This window comes from Oncorhynchus kisutch, linkage group LG23 (genome assembly GCF_002021735.2).
Source record: "Oncorhynchus kisutch isolate 150728-3 linkage group LG23, Okis_V2, whole genome shotgun sequence".
NCBI lineage: Eukaryota > Metazoa > Chordata > Actinopteri > Salmoniformes > Salmonidae > Oncorhynchus > Oncorhynchus kisutch.
In genome coordinates this window covers 37,569,359-37,578,409 of record NC_034196.2, presented here as the reverse complement: position 1 = coordinate 37,578,409, position 9,051 = coordinate 37,569,359, and the positions used below count along the sequence as shown (strand labels likewise).

The following is a 9,051-nucleotide window of genomic DNA, read 5'->3' as shown; positions in this document are numbered from 1 at the left end:
TGACCTGAGTAGTGGTAATTTAAACACAAGCATTATACTAACTAAATTAGATTAAGTCATACTTAATTCATTTTATACTAAATGTTATGAGGGGGTTATGGTATGTTGATTCTGTCACATCTCTTTCCAATGTACTGGTTGTTCTTGGTTCCAGTGGGAGGCACTATTAGTGCATATTTGGAGTAGGAGCTGGGTGGTGCTGGAGATGTTGTTAGTTTAGTGAAAAGCATGAGCTGGCGCACATCCCAATAAGTTAGTAGAGGTGCTGACTAACGGAGAGTAAAAATAGTTACACACTTTATATCAGGGATGGGCAACTTTGAATGGGGTGGATCTGAATTCATCATGAGGGGCCGTAGTTGCCCCCAGGTCTGCGTACCAACACTTGCATTCGACCATGATTATTACGTTTAGATAACAGGTCGGTAAAATACCTTTACCAATCTAAAAACATGTTAGGTGACATGGCTTAATTGAGTGACTATCAGTGACTGACATAACAAGAGAAATACTTGGGATTCACATTTTGAAATTGCACATTGTGTATTCTACTATTCTAACTTGCAACAGTAAGTTGAGACCTCGACTGAGTTTCCCCAAAAGTAAATATACAGAGCATTCGGAAAGGATTCTGACCCCTTCCTTTTTCCCACATTTTGTTATGTTACAGCCCTATTCTAAAATGGATTAAAAATGATTTTTTTCCCCCTCATCAATCTACACACAGTACACCATAATGACAAAGCGAAAAAGGTATTTAGAAATTGACAAATGTATTTAAAACAGAAATACATTATTTACATAAGTATTCAGACCCTTTGCTATGAGAATCAAAATTGAGCTCAGGTGCATCCTGTTTCCATTGATCATCCATGAAATGCTTCTACAACTTGATTGGAGTCCACCTGTGGTAAATTCAATTGATTGGGCATGATTTGAAAAGTCACAGACCTGTCTATATAAGGTCCCACAGTTGACAGTGCATGTCAGAGCAAAAACTAAGCCATGAGGTCGAAGGAATTGTCTGTAGAGCTCAGAGACAAGACTGTGTCGGGGCACAGATCTGGGGAACGGTATAAAAAAAATTCTGCAGCATTGAAGGTCCCCAAGAACACAGTGGCCTCCTCCATTCTTCTATGGAAGAAGTTTGTAACTGCCAAACTGGGCAATCAAGGGAGAAGGGTCTTGGTCAGGGAGGTGACCAAGAACCCAATCTGACAGAGCTCTAGAGATCCTCTGTGGAGATGGGAGAACCTTCCAGAAGGACAACCATCTCTGCAGCACTCCACCAATCAGGCCTTTATGGAATTGTTAGCTAGATTACTTTTTGGTTATTACTGCATTGTCGGAACTAGAAGCACAAGCATTTCGCTACACTCGCATTAACATCTGCTAACCATGTGTATGGCCAGACGGAAGCCACTCCTCAATACAAGGCATGACAGCCCGCTTGGAGTTTTCCAAATCGCAACTAAAGACACTGCCCATGAGAAACAAGATTTTCTGGTCTGATAAAACCAAGATTGAATTCTTTGGCCTGAATATCAGGCGTTACATCTGGTGGAAACCTGGCACTATCTCTACGGTGAAGCATGGTGGTGGCGGCATCATGTTGTGGGGATGTTTTTAAGCTGCAGGGACTGGGAGACTAGTCAGAATCTAGGGAAATATGAATGGTGCAAAGTACAGAGAGACCCTTGATGCAAACCTGCTCCAGAGCACTCAGGACCTCAGACTGGGGCGACGGTTCACCTTCCAACAGGACAATGACCCTAAGCACACAGCCAAGACAATGCAGGAGTGGCTTCCGGAAAAGTTTCTGAATGTCCTTGAGTGGCCCAGCCAGAGCCCAGACTTGAAACCGATCGAACACATGACGTTCAGTCAATCCAGAAAATTTCAAGAACTTTAAATTTTCTTCAAGTGCAGTTGCAAAAACATCAAGCGTTACGATCAAACTGGCAAATGAGGACCGCCACAGGAAAGAAAGACACAGAGTTCCCTCTGCTGCAGAGGATATGTTCATTAGTTACCAGCCTCAGAAATTGTAACCCAAGTAAATGCTTCGGCGTTCAAGTAGCAGACACATCTCAACATCAACTGTTCAGAGGAGACTGCGTGAATCAGGCCTTCATTGTCGGATTGCTACAAAGAAACCACGACTAAAGGACACCAATAATAAGAAGAGACTTGCTTGGGCCAAGAAACACGAGCAATGGACATTAGACCGGTGGGAATCTGTCCTTTGGTCTGAAGAGTCCAAATTTGACATTTTTGGTTTACAACTGCCGTGTCTTTGAGACACAGAGTAGGTGAACGGATGATTTCCGCATGTGTAGTTCCCATCGTGAAGCATGGAAGAGGAGGTGTGATGGTGCTTTGTTGGTGACAGTCTGTGATTTATTTAGAATTCAAAGCACGCTTAACCAACATTGTTACCACAACATTCTGCAGCAATACTCAATCCCATCTGGTTTGCACTTAATCCCACTATCATTTGTTTTTCAACAAGACAATGACCCAACACACCTCCAGGCTGTGTAAGGGCAATTTGACCAAGAAGGAGAGTGATGGAGTACTGCATTAGATGACCTGGCCTCCACAATCACCCGACCTCAACCCAATTGAGATGGTTTGTGATGAGTTGGACCCCAGTGTGAGGGAAAAGCAGCCAACGAGAGCTCAGCATATGTGGGAACTCCTTCAAGACTGTTGGAAAAGCATTCCAGGTGAAGCTGGTTGAGAGAATGCCAAGCTGTCATCAAGGCAAAGGGTGGCTACTTTGAAGAATTTGTTTAACACTTTTTTGAGTCACTGCATGATTCCATATGTGTTAATTCATAGTCTTGATGTCTTCACTATTATTATACAATGTAGAAAATAGTTTTAAAAAATAAAGAAAAACCCTTGCATGAGTGTCCAAACTTTTGACTGTGTGTTCCCTGTTTTAGGTCAGTTGGGATCACCACTTCATTTTAAGAATGTGAAATGCCAGAATAATAGTAGAGAGTGATTTATTTATTTCATCACATTCCCAGTGGGTCAGAAGTTTACATACACTCAATTTGTATTCTGTAGCATTGCCTTTAAATGGTTTAAACCTTGGTCAAATGTTTCGGGTAGCCTTCCACAAGCTTCCCACAATAAGTTGGGTGAATTTTGGCCCATTCCTCCTTACAGAGCTTTTGTAACTGAGTCAGGTTTGTAGGCCTCCTTGCTCGCACACGCTTTTTCAGTTCTGCCCATAAATGTTCTATAGGATGGAGGTCAGGGCTTTGTGATGGTCACTCCAATACCTTGACGTTGTTGTCCTTAAGCCATTTTGCCACAACTTTGGAAGTATGTTTGGGGTCATTGTCCATTTGGAAGACCAATTTGTGACCAAGCATTAACTTCCTGACTGATGTCTTGAGATGTTGTTTCAATATATCCACATAATTTTCCTGCCTCGTGATGCCATCTGTTTTGTGAAGTGCACCAGTCCCTCCTGCAGCAAGGCAACCCCACAACATGATGCTGCCACCCCGTGCTTCACTGTTGAGATGGTGTTCTTCGGCTTGCAAGCCTCCCCCTTTTTCCTCCAAACATAACAATGGTCATTATGGCCAAACAGTTCTATTTTTGTTTCATCAGACCAGAGGACATTTCTCCAAAAAGTACAGTCTTTGTCTCCATGTGCAGTTGCAAACTGTAGTCTGGCTTTTTTATGGCGGTTTTGGAGCAGTGGCTTCTTCCTTTCTAAGAGGTTATTTCAGGTTATGTCGATATAGGACTCGTTTTACTGTGGAAATAGATACTTTTGTACCTGTTTCCTCCAGCATCTTCACAAGGTCCTTTGCTGTTGTTCTGGGATTAATTTGCACTTTTCGCACCAAAGTACGTTATTCTGTACGAGACAGAACGCGTCTCCTTCCTGAGCGGTATGAGGCACTGAGTTTGAACTTAGGCCTTGAAATACATCCACATCTACCTTCAATTGACTCAAATGAAGAAGCGTCTAAAGCCGTGACATAATATTCTAGAATTTTCAAAGCTATTTAAAGTCACAATCAACTTAGTGTATGTAAACTTCTGACCCACTGGATTTGTGATGCAGTGATTTTTTTTTTGTGAAATAGTCTGTCCGTGAACAATTGTTGGGAAAATTACTTGTGTCATGCACAAAGTAGATGTCCTAACCGACTTGCCAAATCTATAGTTTGTTAACAAGAAATTTGTGGAGTGGTTGAAAAACGAGGTTTAATGACTCCAACCTAAGTGTACCTAAACTTCCGACTTAAACTGTGTGTTTGTTTGTGTATATTATATATTTTTTTTTATCCGAAGTCCTTCAAAAGGGCCAAGGGGCTGATGTTGCTGCTCTATATGTCATTAAAAATTACATTTAGAAATGTAATACATTTCAACCTTCAATAAATTTACCCTTTATTGAAGTAGGCATGTCAGTTAAAAACAAATTATTATTTACAGTGACGGCCTACCTCGGCCAAACCTGGACGACGCTTGGCTAATTGTGCGCCTTCCTATGGAACTCCCAATCACGGCCGGATGTGATACAGCCTGGATTCGAACCAGGGTCTGTAGTCACGCCTCTAACACGAAGATGCAGTTCCTTAGACCACAGCGCCACTCGGGAGCTCATGTAACCTCCATTAGTGGGGTTAAACACCAACGTTTCGGCATCACTTGGTGGTGTTAGAGATGGCAACACTCACATTTTTGATGCATGGAGGAAACATGGAGGAAACATGGAGGAAACATAATCAATTCTGTGCCAGAAAACATGCAAAAGCCTTGAGGTTTATCTTTTTTTTAATTTTTATAATTTTGTCCTCTGTTGTCTGTGTGATGGTCAGAAACATGTATTATGTTGTCTTGTGTTTAGTCTCATCCTTTGTCAAGGAAGAGAGTTGCTCTGCTGAAGTCAATAAGATTATTTGCCGGTTGCTCTCTGCTGTATGTGTCTTCTTTGGAAGTCTGTGTCTTGCGCGCGCTTTTCTGAAAGAACATATGCTGCTGTCCGTTGGAGTGTGTCGGGGGGCAGCCGGCACGCGTCGGCTCAGAAACGGGCAGCTGGTGTGTGTGTGTGCATGGGAAGGGGGTCTTCATCACCCCCATCACCCGAGACAGCAGAATCCTGCCTGACTGATGATTAGAGTCAATTGGAGTGAGTGAGTGATTATGTGAGTGGGCAGGGCAGACCCAGCTAGACAGACAGAGGGCAGTGTTCACTATTCAGTGTTGAGTGCAGATGGTGTCGGAGGGAGTCTTGAGGAGACAGCTACACTGACAGAAAGTCATCATGATGGGTGAGTGTGTGTCCTGGAGAACAACATCCACTCTGATAAGCTCTGTGGTTGAAGGGAATTTAAGAATGGTTGTTGCGTAATTAGTTCTGCCCTTTCCGTTAAAATAAATAAATATTGTTTTTCAGACAATGGTGAAGATTGGAGATAAATTGTAATTAGGAGAGTTGGATAGAAACTGGTGCATGTAAGAGAGGACCAGTTGAGTGAGCTTTTGGATGAATGTGTGGTCCAGAAAGTCTGTAGCACTACCTCTTAACCAGACTGCCACTAAAAACACATTTTCTTAAGTATTGCAAGTGCAGATGGATGGTAGAGGGTGTTCACTTCAAATATATGTGTATGTATCTATATGTGTGTGTAAACTTCTGACCCACTGGAATTGTGATACAGTGAATATTTGTGAAAAAATCTGTCTGTGAAGAATTGTTTGGAAAATTACTTGTGTCATGCACGAAGTAGATGTCCTAACCGACTTGCCAAAACTATAGTTTGTTAACAATAAATGTGTGGAGTGGTTGAAAATACAAGTTGTGCATGGTCTGGACAAATATTGTAAACAAATGAATACATAATTTAAATCCATAAGTTCTATTTGTCATTTAGCTGTTGATGGTTTTCCAGATGTTTTCTTTTTCTTTGACACAATCTGACCTATAAACTGGAATAGGTGTATATTTCATGTGTTTGAGTAGAATAGAGAATGGAAAACGTGCCTTTCATTATGATGGTCTGTTAGTGAAAGCTGTCTGTACTTATTGTGGTAGAGATTTGATGACGAGAGAGAGCCAATTGCCTAGATATTTTTTTCCTTGGTATCTGTGCTCAATCATACTCACTGACTTTTGTCCATTCGTTTTCACATTTCTCTGTAAAATGTGACAATGGTACAGTTTTCCACAACAGAGTTTGTTGAGTGTGGTCTCAACCGGCGTTCCTTGTCATGGTTTATTGTTTTATCAGTTGCTGTTTCTTTCTGCTGGTTTTGTATCCATTGCCAAGCCCCGTAGGGAATGAGAAGATGTTGTGTGAGGTAGAAGGACGTAAACTGGAGATCTTGAGGGGCTCAATCCATTGGAACATGAGGATAGATGGATCATCGGGCCTCGGAAATTGAGGTGGAAAACTCTCATGGCAGTTCATTTTGACCTCTGTTGTTGTCCCTCGCTCCCTTTTCAACGTTCTCTCTCTCTCAAGTGAAGGCTAACTGTGTACCCCTATTGGCTGTCTTTCAATGCTGTGTGTCCTCACTGTATTTTATAGTTTTTCCCCCATTACTGTACTGTAGAATATTACACTCGGAGTAGCAAAATAGATATTCGTTATTTTCTTGGTTTGTGGAAGTACATAAGCAGTAACACTGAACGTCATATTTTTGGTTCTCATTCATTTCAATTTGTTTCACGTCTCTTTTTAACCCCCCCCCCTGTTTTCCCCCCAGGTTGTTCACGAGTATTTACAGTTTATCCACACTTTGTTTAGTTTGTACATTTTTACTTCACATTTGGTTCAGTTCTATATGGCCCGTACTTGAATATTGTGTTTTAAAAAAGTATACTCTTTGACAGTAAGTCATCCAGTTTCTTTTAGTTTAAACATTATTTTCTTGAGTTTTATTGAAATCACACATTGATGAATAGGGTTAACGTTATCCCAGGTATCTGAAACCCATGATTGGATGAACAGGAGCCGTCAGCAAATTCTAGATTCTCCACAAATTCTTCCCTCCAGAGTGGACGTCAGCTAAACCTTAATAGCAAAATAGAAGCCCAGTAGGTCATCTTCTCTCAAAGACAATCAAAAGAGACAGATAGCAGAACTAACTGCGTCAGCCTTACTTAACCAGCATCTTTTAGTGTTTCTGTCAGAGAGCCACCACCAAGGGGGAGCGGGGCACGCTTGGTGACATCAGCCCACCAAGGGGGAGCAGGGGACGCTTGGCAACATCAGCCCACCATGGGGGAGCGGGGGACGCGTGGCGACATTAGACCAAAAGGGGGAGCTGGGGACGCGTGGCGACATTAGACCAAAAGGGGGAGCTGGGGACGCTTGGCAACATCAGCCCACCATGGGGGAGCGGGGGACGCGTGGCGACATTAGACCAAAAGGGGGAGCTGGGGACGCTTGGCAACATCAGCCCACCATGGGGGAGCGGGGGACGCGTGGCGACATTAGACCAAAAGGGGGAGCTGGGGACGCTTGGCAACATCAGCCCACCAAGGGGGAGCAGGGGACGCTTGGCAACATCAGCCCACCAAGGGGGAGCGGAGGACGCTTGGCAACATCATCCCACCAAGGGGGAGCGGGGGACGCGTGGCGACATTAGACCAAAAGGGGGTTCGGGGGACGCGTGGCGACATTAGACCAAAAGGGGGATCGGGGGACGCGTGGCGACATTAGACCAAAAGGGGGATCGGGGGACGCGTGGCGACATTAGACCAAAAGGGGGAGCAGGGGACGCGTGGCGACATTAGACCAAAAGGGGGATCGGGGGACGCGTGGCGACATTAGACCAAAAGGGGGATCGGGGGACGCGTGGCGACATTAGACCAAAAGGGGGATCGGGGGACGCGTGGCGACATTAGACCAAAAGGGGGATCGGGGGACGCGTGGCGACATTAGACCAAAAGGGGGATCGGGGGACGCGTGGCGACATTAGACCAAAAGGGGGATCGGGGGACGCGTGGCGACATTAGACCAAAAGGGGGAGCGGGGGACGCGTGGCGACATTAGACCAAAAGGGGGAGCGGGGGACGCGTGGCGACATTAGACCAAAAGGGGGATCGGGGGACGCGTGGCGACATTAAACCAAAAGGGGGATCGGGGGACGCGTGGCGACATTAGACCAAAAGGGGGATCGGGGGACGCGTGGCGACATTAAACCAAAAGGAAACTCAACACAACAAAAGGAGGAGGACAAAGGCTCCGGTGTTTCCCTAGAGTGAGGAACAAGAGGATTAGGCAGATGTTTTTTTGGAGGGAGAGAGTTTGTGTGTGTGTGCGTGTGCGCACACGCGCGCTTCCATTCTGATGCGCAAAGGTCCAGCTCGGGACCCAGGCGCCCTCTGCTCAGCAGGGTATAAGCCCAAATACAAACAAGGTTTTGGGCGGAGAGGGGGCAGAGGGGGCCCAGAGGGCAAGAAACTTATGAGGGATGGGCTCTTCTTTTCAACAGGGTCTCCCTAGACAGCACTCAGTTAACCCTGCTACCCAGGTGGGGGAGGGCCATGGCTGTGTGTCTCTGTGGGGGTTTGGCGTGTGTGTGTGTGTGTGTGAGATTCTTTGACAGAGATTTTTGTGAGTGATGGGCAAACGTGTGTCAGAGCAAAGAGAAAGGAGGGAGGTAGAGAGCCTATTGCAGAACATAATGTATGTGATTATGAAGCAGGATGGCTAATAGTGTGACCACAGACACACACACACACACACTGTCCTATTTGATTCGCACAACATACGACTTCTAAGTTGACTTGTCTGCTTTATAGTGACCATTTCTTGTGTTGCTCAATTTGATATTGGATATTATAGCCTAAACCTCACTGCAACAATGATAGTATCGCCTTTGTTTTAGTAGGGATCAAAACAATTAAAGTACAAATACATCTTGGAACAGAATATCTTTAAACAACACATTCTAGTGACTTTGAGATTCTATATTTAATGAAAAGTGCTATATAAAATAAAACATGTTTTACTCGTGTCTCAGAATTGTAAAGCCACTGAATTTGTGTTTCTGCCTAACAGC

The 9,051-nt window shown here is 44.3% G+C and overlaps 1 protein-coding gene across 1 annotated transcript in view; it reads left to right on the top strand.

Annotated features, from left to right (window-relative positions):
- The window catches only part of LOC109868760 (nuclear receptor subfamily 6 group A member 1-A), a 193,077-nt gene that overhangs the window by 39,611 nt on the left and 144,415 nt on the right, over positions 1-9,051 (top strand). The window lies entirely within an intron of this gene.